Below are 18,674 nucleotides of genomic sequence, written 5' to 3' on the forward strand. Positions count from 1 at the left end.
CACCTCTCGCCAATTGAGGCAAGGACAAGTGGCATTAGTGCTGTCAATGATCCTCTGACAGCGCAACAGACACATCTTTCGGCAGGCTTTTTAACATTGACATCAAGTATGTGTCGTCGCTCGGGGGGGGGCGGCATGAGGGCTGCTGCGAGTAGAATCACGTAATCCAAAGAGACGCTGTCAAGGGCAGGGAGAAGATGGCGTCTAAATGACACAAAACAGAGACGGCGACAGAGATACTGGTGCCATATTAGTGCCAAGCATATTCTGAAGCCAGCGTTAATTTTAAGACAACCTGACACATTGCTCCCCTCTTAGTGGTTGCACACATTTATAGATAGATATGTATATTACACACACAAGCACACGCACACACACACACGCACACACGCACACACACACACACGCACACACACACACACACACACACACACACACACACACACACACACACACACACATACTGTGGATAAAGTATGCAGCCAGACAGATGCCCCAGTCCCTCGCGGCAGCAGTGGGTGTTCTTGTCAGGCTGCAGCAGTAGAAGCAGCCCACGGGCCTGAGGACAAGCTCAGTCAATCTAAATCTGGACTTTGTAGTGGAGCGATGCTCATTTCCCCCCTCACAGCCCAGCTACTTGAGGTGATCCAAACACTCTAGTGTGAGAAGCTGTCACCTCCGATGAAATTCAGGACCAGCTCCATGCCTGCCTGCTCTCCCGGTTTGTGAGTGGGTTATAGTATATGCTCATCAGTCTGTCTGTATGTGTATGTATTTGTGTGTGGCTAAAAATGAGAAGGTTCCAAACTCCAGCTGCTTCACTTTGCCCTAGGACAAAGGTAATATGGTTGGAGCCTGGGCTTGGCACCAAAGAACTCGGGGGCGTCTGACAGCTCACAGGGGGCCTTTTATTTCCGAACTTTAACAAAATGTCTTTGGTGGATACACAGAAATGTGATTTGTTGACGTTGGAAACAACGGTTCCCATGGGAACTGATGGAGGTATGGCGAAAAGCCGTTCCACTGTCGAACTGTCACAGTTTCTTGAGCTCAGGACCTCCCATTTACAAGTAAAGTCATACCTCGGTTTTTCATTATAGTCTGTTCCAGGAGGCCATTCGAAAAGCGATTTGTTCGAAAATATGAACCTTTTATCTCAGTCCATGATTAGGGGCAAACACACTATGCAGAAAAAAAAAATGTTGGCTCTCAATGAATGTTACATGAAGTGTCATTTTCTGATGTCAGGATGCCGAGAGGAGTCGAGTGGCTTTTTCGGGATCTCTACGTTTGTTTGAAAACGTATTTTCTATCGTAATCCAAGATGTGAAAATCTAAAATTTTCTGGTCAAAAAAACCAATTTGGTTGAGAACAGGTAAGTTTGAAAATCGAAATATGATTTACATCAACATTCCATCGATAAGTCCTCAGCAGAGGCTATTTGCAACCTCATTTGAAAACACCATTTGATTATCCGTTTTCATTCTAAATTGATTGAATGTAACTGTGAACAACACAATGCAATAGCTGCAAATGGCTGGCAACCAGTTCAGGTTGTACCCGCCAACTGCATGAAGATGGCTGGGATAGGCTCCGGCATCTCCCACAATCTTTGTGAGGATAAGCCAATCGGAAAATGGATGGATGGACAATGCAATGGGACTATACTCCTCTTCCTTTTTAATCTTTTTTTAAATTAAATTCATCTGACTCATACTCACGCAGAAAGAAGCATGCCTAAGTAGCATTCCTCAAGTTGCCGAAAATACATTGAGACCCTGTTGTGAGAACACTCTCATGATGGAAGCACAGCGTTGCATTCACCAACATGACAATACGAGATGCCGACTTAAAAAAAAAACAGCGGATGCTAAGTGACATAAAGGCCAAACAGTTATTCGGCCTTTTGTTACTTGAATATTCTGTCATTTTACGGTGACTCCTGCCGTGTGTTATGGTTTTGTGAAAGTGGATAGCCATCGTGGAGCGATTCAAGTGTAATCCGCTGAGGATGGTTTGGGCACTTTGCTATCAAGCAGGAGTTCATCAGGTAGAGTCCCGAAGGCACCGCAAGCACTTAAAAACAAGTACAGTACAGTTGCTCTCTTTCTGTCTACCATCTTTGTCCATCTTCTCGGGTAATAAGCACAAGCTCTTGCTGTGAAGGGAACTTGTCAGATTGTTTTGGTGTCCCTTTTAATGAAAACGGAGCTGGGAATGTAACTTCAGTTAGAAACACTACAAAGATTCGCCATTGGTGCTCTTTTATTGAGTCTTCGCACCGCTCAAATTGAGATTGCATCAACACCGGCGAACTGTCAGGACTTTCCTTCAATAGGCGAACTGTCCAGAGTTTCTTCCAATAAACTATAAAAAGCACTGAATCTTTTCAATCTTTCTCGGGCGCTCACGGACAAGTGCTAAACACAGCCGAGTGTAAAGGCTTCAGGGCGCTTCAGGTTCAGTTTCTTCATCCGTGAAGGTTAACCATGAACGTCTACAGATATATACCCTCAAGCTTGTGTCTATTAGAATATTTGGTTGTGTAGTGGTGAGTTTCTCTGAAAAAGGCTCCCATGCTAGGGAGAAACTCCAACATCGAATGGTCCCAATGATGTAAAAATCGGAATTTGACCACAATATTCAGGTTAACATGCCTCAAAAGTTGGAGGAGGAAAGAGGAGATTAAAATTGTCACAAAATGTCAGAAGATCTCATCAGATGTCGACAAGCACACGAATTTCCAACTCCCATTGAAGTTCCCACATTGTCGTTCTGTTTGTCTTTTGACTTTCGGCTATAATTTCATGCCCAGCGCGAGTCCGGTGCAAAGTACAATTGAGCTTTAGACGTGGATTGAGTTTTTATTTTAGTACTTTTGGGGGAAGACGTGAGCCTGTCTTCACAAATAAAGCCCTTTGTGGTCCTGATACACTGACAGGTCTTACATCTCGGCTATAAAACAAGAGTATAGTACAAACAGCTTTTAAAAGAGTTTTTAAATGTTTTATTATTCCTTGTGTGGGACATGTCTGGTATCTAGGCATTCAAATGAAAAGTGTGTGTACATTCTGGCTGAAAAAAAGCTCAATATCTGGACTTTCTCAAACGAAATCCTCTAGTTCAATTAACGTTATGCCTAAATTGGAACATCCACATCCAGTTGAATAACTGATTGCCTCACTTTAAACTGTAATAGCTGTACTACCATTTGTCATTTTACAATCAATCAACACAGCAGAAATTTAATTTCTAATGCTGCCTGAAACCGCTTTAAGTGGACTGTATTCCTCCTAAATGAAAACAAATATATTTTTAGGTTTTTTCCATACATATACACACACACACACACACACACACATACACACACACACACACACACACACACACACACACACACACACACACGCACGCACGCACGCGCACACGCATACACACACACACACACACACACACACACACAATTATGCAGAGATAAGAAAAAGTGAGAGTGGAGGGAGAAAGAGAGGCTTTAATGATTGTTCCCTGCATACAATCAGTTTGACTCTTTTCAAGGGCCATCAATATGTCACAGACAAGACACATCGGATGAATGTAAGCTTTTAACATCAAGGTTATCTATTCTTGGCATGAATACACTCGCTGTCTCCTTTTCACGATCTATAACTTATTCCCCTCGGCCTGTCTCTTATTTTCCCTCCATTCTTTTCCCTTTCAACCATTTCCCCCTTTTTTATGACGTGAGTTCACGATAATCACACCCTGCTTTTTAGCCCCTTAGCCAACAAGTCCATCACTGCTGCAATCCATCTGGGGAGGAAAATGCAAATAGGTTGGTGGCGGAAGGGGGAGCCAATTAACTAGGCAATTACACTTTGGGTATTATGTCCAAGCAAGGGAAAAATGCTAACATGTATATGGAAGGAGGGGGTGGGGGGACGCTCACACCGAAGCAAAGAGAGGACGCCCAAGTTTTCTGTAAGAGTGACTTACGAGCGTGAGGTGTACGCTGCTGTGAGCCACAACTATTATTGTGCTGACCATCCATCTGCAGTCACCCCTTTATCAGCTCAGTGCAACGTTATGAGATGCAGTCGGAACCTACCCGCTAGTGGGTGGGTGGGGGGTAGTTAGATAGATAACCCCTCTGTGTCCTATGACCCAACAGCCATTGGACTGTGATGTAGCTTGTTATCAGAATTAGAATCAGAATCAGAATCAGAATCAGAATACCTTTATTCGTCCCGCAATGGAGAAATTTGTTATGGAGCGCAAAGCATGCCCCCCGCCTCACCCCTACCTTAAAATATCAAAGATGTGTTTCATTTCATGGATGGGAGACAAGGAAACTCAAATGACCAACGAAAGCCATTAATCACTTAAAAATGGCAACAGGTGACTGAAGCAGAAAGCAAATACACTTGAGATGTGTGTATAATGTACAGTATGTGGAACACAGCTGCTTTCCAGAGGTGAAATGTGCCACGGACCTGATCACAAAAGCGAAATCAATTTCTATGTGTCCTTTTATATGTTAACAGATCACTGACTGATACACGGAAGATAATGTCAAATATGAGCACCATAACATGCTTGATTCTTAATAGAGAGGAATGATACCAACACAAGTCAATTGACAAAAAAATATTTGTTACTGTTCTTTGGTAAGGCAGAAAGATAAACATGCTCCATGTCAGGCTTCGACTGAACTCTCACCATGTTCCTGTTTTTTGTCAAGCCAGCCGACTTACAGATGGGGGGGCCAATATGTTGCCAATACACATTTGGCACCTTGTTGTTAGGCAGATTTCAACCACAACATCTTGTTTTAAAGAAAGCGCTGAGACAACAGTTGGGTTTCATGTGGCTATCCCTCCATAATCAGCACTTGGAAAAGACTGCAAAAAAGTCAGTTAACTCTGTTGAGGAAAAGCGTTGTGAGTTGTATGTTGCTGTTCATGACACCGTGGTGCATGTCCTCATTTTAACAGCTGAGGTGACATCTGTCTCCCTCGCGGGGACTCAAACAAAGCTCCCTCGTGCAACTTTGAGAAGTAAAGCAAAATTCACCCTTCCGGAAAAAAATATATATATATATATATATATATATTGAGTGTCTGAAATACCAATAGCTGCCGCTACAATATACGTCCTGCGCTCAGACTTGCTCCTGGACGCAACCCTTCCCGACTGTTTATTGCGACCAAACAACTGCAGCCACTGCATGTTCTCAACTTCAGCGTATTGATTAAACTTTTAAATGGCTGCCATATAACCCTGGGACATCAGGGAGATTAATTTGCGACAATGTTCATCTGTAATTCATTAGCCATTTATACTCTCCACATCCACACAGGCTATCAGGGAAACGTGGGCCATTTTTCACTAAGCAGAAACCAAGGAGATTGCGGGAGACGGAGAAAGAAAGAAAGGGGTTTCCTGCAATAAGAAGTGTACAGCAAGGCATGCAGCAGAATAACAGTGGCATTTGACTTGCGTAGCCTCATTCAAATATTGGGAACTTATTTGAAGTTATGAACAGGCAGAGGTGACTATATTTCAAATTGCTGAATCGGCACGACTAGTTTTGAACACCTTGTTTTCAATAACTGGAAACAATTGTAGACACATACCCATTGCAATTTTCCCCCATATTTCTTTTTCAATACTTTCAAATATTTTCTTATAGGGTAATTAGATTTTTTTTTCGTGTGAGTTACATTTCCGCTTTTTATGAATTTTTAGGGACAATTTTGCGTTTTCAAAAAAACATTGAAATTGTTCTTTGCATACTTTGAGTGGCCGTTAATCCTACACATATTTTCGCTTCTAGGTGGCTTTGACCTGGGCCATATGCTCTACAAATAGCAAGTATCCGCTGAATTATAATTTATTAATTGAGATTTCTAAAAAAATGTTTTTTAGATATAATATAAAAATAATAATACTGTATGAACTTTTCTGAATATTATGAACAGACTAACACTGCTGATAAGCATTTCATTATGTTTCTTTTGGACAGTCTTGGCAGCATTGGTTCTATAAGTCATGAAAAAGGTAAAGTATAGCAGCTATTCACATTTATTTGTAGAGTATAAATAATTACATAATTCAAAATGGAATCCGTGTAATGTAACACGGAAGCAGGTATGTTTGACAATATAACACACCACTCCATCGTGGTCATTTGAATAAATGGCCATCATCAAACGCTTTAAATAGAGGAGGTCATTATTCACCGCTGGCTGAATTACAGTTATAGCTGGATAAACGCCTATCGGTCGTTGTACTTTCAACCTGCGAGGATGAGAAAGGAAATTGAATTCAGGGCCACATAAATTTGGACTGAAGTATGATATCCACTGATATGTATCTGCTGGTGTGTGAGTGTAAGTGGAAGGAGGTTCTAATGGGAGGAGGAAAAAAATGGTAAAATTAATTTCAGTGACATTTATTCCACACGGAGCCGGGAGAGAACAGTGGTTGGAGTAGCACTGGAATGCAGCGATAAGACAAGGTTGCTTTCACGAGATTATGAAGTTTCCTCAGAGCGTCTTTCATGAGGCATCCGCTGTCATCACGCAACTCTCGCAGAAAAAAAAAAACAATTACAAAAACCTCCTGTCATCGCCGCAATGAAAAGATGATTACTCACCTCGCCAGTCTGTTAACGACATTGTCAACCCTTAAGGGCGTGCGGAGGCACTAATGATGCCACTAATCACGAGTGCTCATTTTCTCCGTCAACGTATGAATCCCACGCCATGGCGTGACGCTGATCGATTGTGTTCTTCATTAGGACCTGGATATCAAATTAAAAGAAATGCGCCAGATAGGTCTTACAAACCTCTGGACCGGACGGCTTGGTGGTGTGGAGGGTGGCGGGAGTGTGGGGTGGGGGTGAACACAGTAATTAGAGCCTCAGTGGCGCTCGGTAATGTTGGCGTTAAAAAGAGCTGCTGGTGAGTCACTCCATGAAGGTTTAATGACTGGGACAGGATTCAATAACAAAAGAGCGTCATATTAATCACCAGAGAGTGATTACTTCTCCGTTAATCTCTTTGACATTGGAGGAAGGGATGAATTAATGATGCTCTCCATCTGAACACATTAAATAATAATTATCAGGCAAAACAGCATGAAAGGGACTACGTAATGAACCGCATTGTCAGGTCAATTACAATGGCATAAAAGTGTTCAAAGGAAGGCGGCTTGGAAGGCCACGGTGCAAAGATGCAAGTGGCCTCCGAGAAGGGGATTTGGCACAGACATAACAGTCAGAAATTCATCTTGGTAAACGTGTCTACTGTAAGAAGCCACCAGCGTGGCGTTTGCTGCGTGACGCATGTAATATTGGCTCACCGAGAAAGACAAATGACATGAAAATGACAGTGTTTTGCTGGCTCCCCAACAATGTCAGTTCGCTAAGTGCCGCGTTAACTAAACCACACAGACAATGATGGACTTTGCGCATCGTTGGACAAAATGGAACCTCGCCACATGTCAACACCCATTTCCATCAAGTCAAAAATGCTGGGCAAAATTTAGTTCACTGAGGTCTAAAGACGCATCAAATCTTCAACCAAATGTTAGTAAAAACGTTTTTTCTTCACCTGTGGCATGGTAAAAATACAATACTCGCAAACACTTGAAGTTACCCGCGGTCTAAGAATGAGTGTGAATTGGATTGTGTGTCCATGTTGGGCTATATTTGTCCTGTGATTGAGTGGTGACCAGACGTGGGTGTACTACATGTCTTGCATGAAGGCATCAACAAAAAACAGTGTTCCGTCCATCCATCTATCCATCCATCCTTCCACCTATTTATTTATTGACCTTTATTTGTTTGTTTGTTTCATTTATTTGTATGTATGTATTTATTTATTTATTTATTTATTTACTTATTTAATTTGAATGCATTTTTCCCAAAGGATAAAGAACACAGATTTACATGTCTGTGAGTACTTTTAAATTGGCTGTCTACATGTGTCACTCTGTCATTGTGTTCAACTCTGTACACAAATGGAGTTTACCACCTGAGGTTAATAGTTAGTATGCCTATTGCTTTCTGCTGAACGGTAGATTTGTTTCACTCTGCCCTAATATGTCTGGATATGGTAATTTAGTCCAGTCATGGTATCATCGCCTGAAACCGTGCAAGGATCAATACAAGGGGATGCCCGGTTCAACATTTGTCAACCTGTCATTCTACAGCTGACCACCTCCAATGGCGGGAGGAGCCCGTCCTGTCTCACACGGCAGCCTACCCCGTAGCCATCATCCACTTCTGACTTACATCCTGGTTGTTGCCTCTAACTTGCCTGTTTGGGATCACACTGGTTCCCCGTTATTAGAATCATTTCAGAGTTTACAGTGATGCCTATGAGGCTGCTTCTACCTTGGGCTGCCACTCCCTGCCTACCCGACAGACATCAAGCCAGCCGGATGGTGATTGGACGTGACACGATAAGGAGAAGGGCAAGAGAAATCAGAGATGGCAGAGCGAGAGGAGGGCGGGTACGTTAGCCAGGGCCCTCGTGGCGTACGACGCGTGCCCATCAACACGGGTGAGTGTTAACCGAGAGCCACTTGTCACAATGATGGAAGGGCAGGATCACTCACGACAAGGCTTCATCTGACTGGAAGATATCAATCTCCAAGGTCTAATCTGAGAGGACATGCTAAAATATCCTTTAACATTTGCTGTCCCACCTCGCATACGCGTTTCTGCAGCCTCTATCTGCCCTCAGAGCTCAAAATGTGTCCAAACGCCATTGTTTGCTCGCTCTTGTTTTCACATGCAATTACCTCCGTCTCTGGTGCTGACAGTCAAATTATGATGGATCAAATGCTATGTATCACAATTCTTGGAGACGGTATGAGACAGGTAACAGAGTATGAAAACTACCCATAACAAGGTTGAGTATTCTGTTTGATACTGGCTGTGGTGGTGACTTAAATTTTTCATACCCTAATCGCATGAAATTGGGCACTCGCATGCGGTCGAGGCACACTGTAATTTTTGTTCTGTGGACTTCAAATTCGTGTTTTGTAAAACGGCCACTTTAGAATCAGAAAATAAGAATTAGAAAACCTTTCATCATCCCACAATGGGGAAATTTGCATTCCATAACATTTTGAAGGTAAATCACTTGGCTGTAACAGGGCTAGGCAAAATGGTGGAAAAATGGGATTCTAATGAACCAAAGGTCAATTAGTGAAATTGCTAATAATTTCAACTGAATAAACTTCTGACACAACAGTTCACTAATACGTCACTGCAGTGTATCGAAGGAGCAATTATAGTTCATAATGGAAGCCCTGTACACGATGATGGCCGGAAGAATCGAACCAAGAATTGTCCACATAGCTGCAGCCCAATGAATCTGGTCACTCAAGACAGATGGCTCCGCAGCAGCTCTTTGACTAGAAATTCATAAGGCATATCCACTGTTCACATGAAGAGATGAAGCTATAAGGCCATGATTAACTGCTGATCCGTCTCACCTCATGAGAAATGATTTTCTGCTCCCACCCCCAATGACACTGTTCGGACTTTCCTCAGCCTCCCTTTCGCATCCTCTGACAGGCGGAATAATAACGCTCGTACATCACTGCCCCCGAAAAGTCCAATCACCTAATTCTTCACTCGCCGCACACCCCGGGACTCAATTACTTTATTGACATGTAATCTTCATAAGGAGAGAAATATTGAGCATGTAAGGTCAGCTGGTTATGAAGACATATTATCATATTATCTGCATGAGGGTTGTGGGGGCTCAGACCTGACAAAGCTAATTATAATGGTACATGTTTCAGAGCTCAGAGCGTATTATCCGCTTGGCTGCTCGCTTGAGTCACATCTGAGGTATGACCGAGATGGGGATGAGATTTCAGGACCAGGATGTCTTCTCAGGGCACGGGAATTAATGAAGCCAAATATTATCGACTGCACATCACAACATTAAGATCGGCCATTTGTCAGGGCTAGCTTGTCATAGGCTAGTCGCTTCGAGGATATCGGCGTACAAGTTGGCGCGGATGCTTTCTCGAAACAAACTGCCACTACAGTGGCAGCTTGCTATTTCAATTAATTTGCCGGTGGCGATCCCTCAACAGACAAGCCGATTTTCTGCAACATCATCGAAGTCGTTGGATTTAATACGGAAACTAGATTATCCAAGGACATGTTAACTTATGTAGCATTTTCACTAGCTAAAAGCATAAAGTCCACAGACTACGGTTGAATTGATCAGATGGCTTCTTTGCGCTTTATCTGTGGTATTCCGCATTAATCTGACACAGTCCACACACTACTCTGCAATATCATTTCACTCCGTAACCAGCATTGGATTTAAGACAGCCAATTTGGTAGCATTGTTCATAGTAAGCATGAGCAGCTGCATTGTGGCTTTTACCCACCACGTCATCCACATTCTGGCCTTTCATTTGTTTTCTTTTACTCCATCCCATTTGTCCAACTAACTGCAAGGCCCAAGGCTGAAGGTACAACTGATACAATAAGGTTTATGACCAATAAAACACTGCGAGGTGTCAGTCTCGCTCCGCTAACACACTTTGTGTACACTTCGCAGACAAAGTAATTTCTCTATACTGTACAGTGGCTGACCTCGACATCGGGAATTTTATATTGTTAGCTAAAACAATACCTTTGTGGCGGGCACTAGGACCAGGCATCTTACCCAGCAGGTGCACGGGCGGGGGTGGGTTTATGTCACATATATTTCACTGCATTTTCTGTTTGAGGGAGATCCACTTGTTAGCCGTTGGAATAAACACGTCTCCATATTCAGTCGTGTGTGCTCTTTCCTCAACGGCTACACCTTCATAGTTAACATACATGAGTCATACATATGAACCCAGGTGCTAATTCCGGGAGGTGTGTATGGTACTCCTTACTATCAATGACCACTTCATGTTTTTCATTCAATTATTTTATTTTATTTAGATTTTATTTGTAATTATGACTTACTAAAGAGGTGACAGGTTAGCGATCAAGACTATGTCTTCCAAAGCAGGGCAGGTGGGAAACCGCGAACAAACTCTGTCATCCCCGTAATTCACTTTACGATATTTCCTACGAGAAATGACATCATCTTATAAATCAGGGGTTGTCGTTGCAGATCGCCTTCCAGACTGTAGTTTCTAGTGTAAAACATTAAGGCTTGAAGGACAGATAGTTGTTATCACTACCCTCCCAAGGTTATCGTAATATCATCCTTCCAAGCTACGATTTTACAATCTACTGCCCGCTACATAAAGCAAAGCATGGAAGATAATGCAACATATATTTCCTCACGTAGACGAGAAGGCGCGGTACAAAGGAATATATATTGAATTTAGCTGGAATCATACCGGGTCAAAGGGCATGAAACAAACAGCCAGCTTGCCCAGAGACATTGCATCTCAGGGTCACTGTGCGCAGACAATAAAGAGCACTGCCGGACATGTGCAGTGCACACATTGTCCTAAAGTCAGCCCTCTTCCCTTGCCTTTGTTTTCCAACTGCCTCAATCCTTAAGACCGAGATGGTGTTGCACGGTCGTTGGGCGCTGCCAAAGGTTGTGTGTTAACACTTGCTAATGGTGTCAAACCGAGACATATTTTAGCTTTCTTGTGAGGCTCCACAGGAACATGTGCCTAACATTATTGTAGCGAGGCTGTTCTTTCTTTTAGAATTTCCTTTCAATCATTTGGATATGTTATCCATTGATCGCAATGCATTTGTTTAGCCAATTATTTAACCCATCTGCTCTACAAATACAACCTACAGACATGGATGATGTCTACATGCATAAATATCCTGCGGGAGGACAGGAACATTTTTTTATAACACAACAATCTGGGATACATATGTGTTTCTGACCAAAAAATGACTAAGTCAATGCATCCGTCTCGCACTACTGTGACACAGCATGCCAGAAAGCATTGACAATTCAAATGATGGTGATGAAATAACTTGTCAGCCCATATTATCGTGACAGGGAAACCTGCTCTGTCTGTTTAAACTGGTTTAATCACTGGAATAAAAGTGACAGACTAAAAGGTTGTTTTGGGCTATGAAACATTTTCAGTGACCTCACTCTTTTTCGTCCGAATGCCAGTTGAGAAAATTAAATAAATAAATAAATACATAAATGAATAAATAAATAAATAATGCTTATGTTTGATTCGACTCAGTTTGTCACCGCCTCGAATAGCAAGTAAATCCCAAAATGTGCAATCGTGTCCGTTGTCTTTACAAGCGGTGATTTCAAACAAGGCTTTCACGCAGCCTGCTGCAATGAGTAATCCAAATGCCACATAATGTGTGCTGTGCTGATAGTCTTGACAATCGTTTGTGCTCACATGTCACAGCCTAGTGTCTCCCAACTGTATATTGATGTCAAGGCAGCTGACAATAAATCAGTGGAGTCAGCGGGCGAGTGAGAAAACAGTTTAGACAATGGCCCGATGGAGCTTACCGTAATTGATAAATGAGTCCGGCTCTTCCCGCCACGGTAGAATTGGAGCACAGATGACGCCTGGGTATGAGTGTTTGTGCAAGTGGCACAACAGACAAGGACAGCCAACCAGTATTTATGATCTGGTCTTCAAAACTGGATGACAAACACAACATCATCTGCAACGCACTGAATGAGGAAGATCATCGAGTTTGTCTAGAGTTCAAAAATTGTTTTGGCGAAATTGGCTCAGATAACAAAGAAGGCTACCTTGGCAAAAGTAGAGGACATTTAAAATTAGCAGGGTTTTTCCAATCATGTGAGACTAATCCCTGAAAGGTTGAAGAGATGATTTGTTGAAAAGCAAGACTAATAGGCAAGTAAGGAGACAGGAGAGGTTTGCTGATTCTTTTAGAGTCAATAATTAACCAATTGGTTAAAAAGATTAGTACTTTTAGGGACATTAATCACCACAGTTTATCATGATATCAGGATTATGAAAGGGTTAAAAGCAAACTTTTCAACAATATAACCTCAAAAAATGTTTCCCAAGTGATAGGTGTCCCAATATTTGAAATTTATTAGTGTCCACGATCCCTTCACAGTGACTCATTGACATGGCTCGCACAATTTCAATCATTGAAAAATTCAATTATAATATATAATCCGTTAAATCACGCAGAATGTGTTGTCGGCCTACAGTGAATTGGAAGTTAATTTGTTCAAGCTATTAAGACGTGTATTTTGGTGTGTGTGTGTGTGTGTGTGTGTGTGTGTGTGTGTGTGTGTGCGTGCGTGCGTGCGTGCGTGCGTGCGTGCGTGTGTGTGTGTGTGTGTGTGTGTGTGTGTGTGTGTGTGTGTGTTATGACTGATGACAGAGTGTGATCAGTTACTCAACAAACACACAACGTACAGGACTGAAAATAACAAATTGCCCCCAGATCAAGACCTATGATTCAACATTAGCCGCTGAGACATGTTTCATAAGTATGCTGCATTACTAACTTTATGTTTATGATTATCATCATCGAATCTGAAACACGAGACATGTGAAATCTGAGTAAACACCCTTCATCATGGACTGTAATTACTCGTACGACTCATAGCAGTCGGTCCTCTTTAGCATGACAAGTTGTCCGGCGTCTGCCAGCATATTAGCAGCTATTCATCAAAATGAAGGGTCGAGAGCCACCGCACGGCGACAGACTCCGCCTGCTCGCCGACCCATTTGTTTTCAGCTAACGACACAGAAGAAACACGCTGGACCCAATATCTATCCTGCTGGAAGCAAAAATATCCAAAACCATCTGGCACCTAAACCATATTGTAAATTACCATGATGGCCTCCCACCATTGGAAATTGCGAAGCTCGGCTGGAAAGCGCAGAGCATGTCTCAGTTTTCCCTGACAACAAATCATTGTGGAAAATGAAAAATAGTGTGGTCGCTTTGGAAATACTGGAATTTCAAAGCGACTTCTCGAAATAAGACCTTCCCACTTGAGCTGATTTATGCTCTGCTTCTCTTCATCGAATGACCAATGCGACTGGGAAGTAAACCAAAGTCCAAAGCTTTTCCCAAGCGCTCATGAGAGCTCATGTCCTTGTCTATCACGCTGACACATTTGCAGCGTCGGCCAGCGCGTTCACTTCAAACGCACATCTGTTTGCATTTGAGCGCCGGGTGAGTCAGCTTGACTTTGTATCGTCGTAAATAGCAAAGGTTTGTCTGCAAATGGTCACGGCCGATAAGGATTTACGAGGCGTATTTGCCTGCTGCTGAGAAAATGCTTCAAAGTTGGTCATCATCATATTTCACAGCTGGTGGAAGAAGGAGGAAAACATATGACGCTTCAGCTTTGAGCTCCTTGTTCAGAATGCTTTATAAGGATACAGGAGACGTCGCTTGGTTGTGTCAGACACTTTGAGCGTAGATGGCCACATTGCGGTTTGTCTCTGACATTAGACGACAGCCTGGCACTTTCACACTGCTGTGAGATGGCATTCCACTCCATGGTGGGGAGTCGACGCAAGTCAGCCATATTGGTTGTGTTGGTTGCCCAACCGCAAACGGCCACTTGCTTGCCTCTGACGTCTCAAAAGAGCCTGGCAAGGTCTTTTCATGCACGTCACATGTTGATTCTGGATGGTTTTCCACCTTCAAATTGTCACCAGTCTGGACCGGGTTCCCAACAACAACCTGACACCCCTCATCACCTTCATTCTGCTCTTCAACCAGGACATGTCACAAATCAGCCAATTTGGTTGTGGAGGTAATTCTGGCACAAACAGCCACGTAGTCTTGATATTTGACGACCAGACACTTCCTCGTAAATGGTTGACAGACATCTGAGTGAAAATGTTCATCCTACAGCAATCACAAGTTCAAAATCCTTTTTTTTTTGTATGTATGTTTGATGGTGGCAAATGGAAAGTGTTTAGATTCGAGTGTCATTATTCCGCTGTCACCAAAATCTTTTCTCTGTGACATCAAAGAGCAGATGTTAGGGGGTGAATAAAAAGGACATACATGTTCTAAAAGATCACACAAACAGAATTATTCAAAAACTGCGAGAGGAGTGCCATTCGGTAATGGAGCGCTAACGACACTTGTTGGAAAGCGGCTTCTTCGAGAGCTGCCACATCAAGAGTTCAGCCGTTTAAGCTGTCACGGGAACCAACGAGGTTATACTTGCATTTTAATACGACCGAAGAAAGAAGCCGCAGTCCTGCCTTCCATCCAGGGTGACAAATAAGGACAAGGCCTGCTTCCAGAAGTCAGCGTTCATTGCTTTGCATGTGGACAGCGCAGTAAAGCATCGCTGGCCCGTCTTCCGTCACCCTTGTCCCTTTCCAGTCCCGCCGCCTCATCCAACTTTCCAGTCATCAATCTCTGCAGTCTCGCCTTTAATGGCCAGTCACGTTGGTGAGAAAATGCACTCATGGGAGAAACAATATCATCTTCCAAAGATAAAGGTAAGAGAGCCTGCTTTCATCATGATTGTGATGAGCTGCGATATGCAGCAGGAGATATACTGAATCATCCTTTAACGGATGCGTTTGAATGACGCAGCCACCGACATAGGCCGGGATGATGAAAACATATCATTGCATCTGCATATATTCTATAGCATGCATACTCCATCAACATTTGTATAAATACTCTATGCCTCATATGCTGCTGCTGTTCTCTATTCTGTTCACTACCTGGTTTCATCTACATGGTGCTGTCGCTCAAATGCATTTTTCTGCAATAAAGTTGGAGCTGGAAGAAAAAAAAAAGATGGTTGAAAGTCACCTGATTAACCAAAATGTTGTGAAACTTAGCAGGACCAAAGAATTGATCTTCGGCCTACTTCATTCAAAACAGTTTAAAGGGCTCAGGGGTAAAGGTCAGGGCTCTGGGACAGGCAATGGGACCTTGCTCTGTGCACTCTGGAAAAGGGCTGCTTGTCAAACTATTCCCACCAAGTTCAAAAGATAATAACTGAGACGTTTAGAAAAATCCACTGATGGATTAATTAAAACTCCTATCCTTTAGTTCATTAGAGAAAATGGGGCAGGGGGCGTGAGAAGTACAATAAGGCAGATCATGAAAGTAAAAGTGATTTTTAGCCAACAGAATACTGTACATGTACACAAAGCTATGATGCGAACACGTCATGATTATTCACAGTGGCCATTAAATTAAGAGTAATCAATCACCGCTGACAAACTTGGTACCGGTTTCAATCAATGAACTCGAATCCCGTCAAAGTTGCTTGGCACTGGGCTCAGTTCATTCACACAGAGAAACATGAAGTCATCCGTCAAAGCCACAACCTTTCCCTTCATCGCCGCGGGTTTTCAACACTGGCAGTTTATTCATCCATTAGTCATGTATCCCATCCAGATGTCTGGCGGTGGAGGCGGCAAAAGCAGCAGGTGGAGATCAGTGTGAGCCCAGCTGAGCTTTAAAAGGCAGCGCTTAGCACCCACAGCTCTGTCATCTGGCCTCTCCCCGGCCTCAAACCAGCCTCTCGACAGCCCATTCCTCATCATTTGCCCCTTTTTGGCAAGGCCCAGAGCCCTTCTAATGGGCTGCTCTGAATGCTTCCAGATGTTTGTTTATATGTTGTGCTGCAACTATAAAACGGTTTACTTTCCAGTTTGGATCCGGTCCCGTTGCTCCCATTTTTTACGGGGGGGCGGAAGTGTCGGTGTGGGATTTGCAGCGCACATCATCCCCAACATGAAATGAACGTTGCAAACAAATGTGATGCACCCCATGGGTGTCGTCAGGAAGTATTTGTTTTTTTTTTCATCCCCAAGCTTTGAAGGCTGCTTTCCTCCTGGGATTTTAATAACAATTGTGCACTATTTAAGTTCCATCGATACAAAGTAGCTGGAAGCTAGCCCAGAACAACAAGATTAAAGGGGCCCAGGGCTCATACTAGAAGGCACATTTGATGCATTCTTCCTTGTCTGTTTACTCGGCTTGTTCAAAGATATCCCTTTCATTTACTGTTGTCACCGTTGAGGAATGGCCTACTCAAATTTAATCTGATACCTGTATGAAAGCAGCATACTCCTACTGACGGCCACATTTATTTATATATCCAGAGGAAATGAAAGACATTTTATTAAAATATCCTTGGAGCGCATGGATATATCGATCAAGTCTGAAAGGTCGGTTTCACTTGTTCGGCTATAAGTAGATTAGTGAAGTAAAATTGTGAGTCATCCAGAGAAGGCTGACGAACAACAAGAGAGCCGCAATATTGTTTTGCACGGAACATATGGAAAGGCTAACTAAAGATTTTCCATGTGTTGCTACCCCTGGAGTCAAACAATCACGTTTTTGGCTGGCCGTCTGCATATTTTTGGTAGCCGATCAGGAAAGAAAGAAAAAGTTATCAGATATATTCAAATGTAAATCAAATGCAAATTAATGTTGTGATATTAATCAGATATCATTGAAAAATGACTGCAGCTCAACAACAAGATTGAACATGGCAGGGCAGATAATCCACAAAATATTGGTTGCAATGGTGAAACTGAAGAATCATCAACTTGAGTGGATTCATGTCCCAGCTGACTATGTAAATTTGACCTCTGACAAGACAATATCAGCAAATTCAAGAGCAATTAATGCAAAATAAGAAGAGTGACACTATTAGAGCCGCACTTTCTATCATTTTGGTAAGCAGCCCTTGAACAACGTTTGATGTTGGTACTAGCCAGAACAAGAGACCTGTGTTTATGCGGGAATCACACTGAAGTACCGTTATTGCTAATGCTACATGAGCATACAGTTTTTGTGTGGCCATACCCATCAATGCCGGCCTGATGTCAATAAAATACACCCCCAAAAAATGAGAGTGGGTCGTGAAAACCCAAGTCAATGACATGTCGCATCGGACAAACCGGTTTATATATGGAGACATATAGACTGGGACTCATTTATGGGCTGTTAGATTTAGCGTGAACTTGACAATGGCGAGCAGTACGTGGAGTCAGAGTCAAGGTGACAGTTGTGGAGAATCCTCGGGCCCCTCTGCCAGACCACATAGTCCACGTGGCCCAGTGTTACGCCTTCAAGCAGACACTACGGATCCCCCCACCAACCTCCTCAGCGTAGTCTTTTGTCTACTTTCATCTGATTTTTAGTTCTATCTCGGCCACTTCCCTTGTCTTTTCATCTCCCCTTAATCTTTTCCTCTTGTTCAGTGTCAGACTCACTCAATGAAACACTTCCATATCTTCTTTTTAATCCTGCCTTAACGTCTCCTCGCTGCCTTGTCTCCTCTAGTTTGACTCTTCAAGCAGGCAAAGACGGGAGCTTTTTCCAGACTTGCGTCCTTGCTTTTTCCATCCCTTTTGTCCCAGAGGCGGTGTCCTGCCAGTGCTGCCATCCTTTGGGAGCTACTAGCAGCTGAAATTACCTCTGGCATTTCTTGACACAGGTGACAATGGTCAGAGAAGGGGAGGGTGGACACAGTAAAGTGCTACCACAGGAAGACAATGCAACTTCCCACCACATAAAAAAAGTGGATCTGCTTGAAGTCCACAGATGGCTCGTGTTGTTGATTTTACGACTGCAAAAACCGTGTCGCACTGCAAATCAGTCATCAGCATATGGTTTCATTCAAATTGTTTATATCCTAAATTGAACCCATGCAAACACTCACTTGTTTGGGTTTTGAATCAGATAAATGTTGCAAGTCAAACA

The 18,674-nt window shown here is 42.9% G+C and overlaps 1 protein-coding gene across 4 annotated transcripts in view; it reads right to left on the minus strand.

Moving 5' to 3' along the window:
• Positions 1-18,674, minus strand: part of lrmda (leucine rich melanocyte differentiation associated) — a 270,027-nt gene that overhangs the window by 2,299 nt on the left and 249,054 nt on the right. The gene's annotated exons all lie outside the window — the stretch shown is intronic.

The sequence above is a fragment of the Hippocampus bargibanti genome, linkage group LG13 (assembly GCF_051943395.1).
Source record: "Hippocampus bargibanti isolate YZ-2025 linkage group LG13, ASM5194339v1, whole genome shotgun sequence".
NCBI lineage: Eukaryota > Metazoa > Chordata > Actinopteri > Syngnathiformes > Syngnathidae > Hippocampus > Hippocampus bargibanti.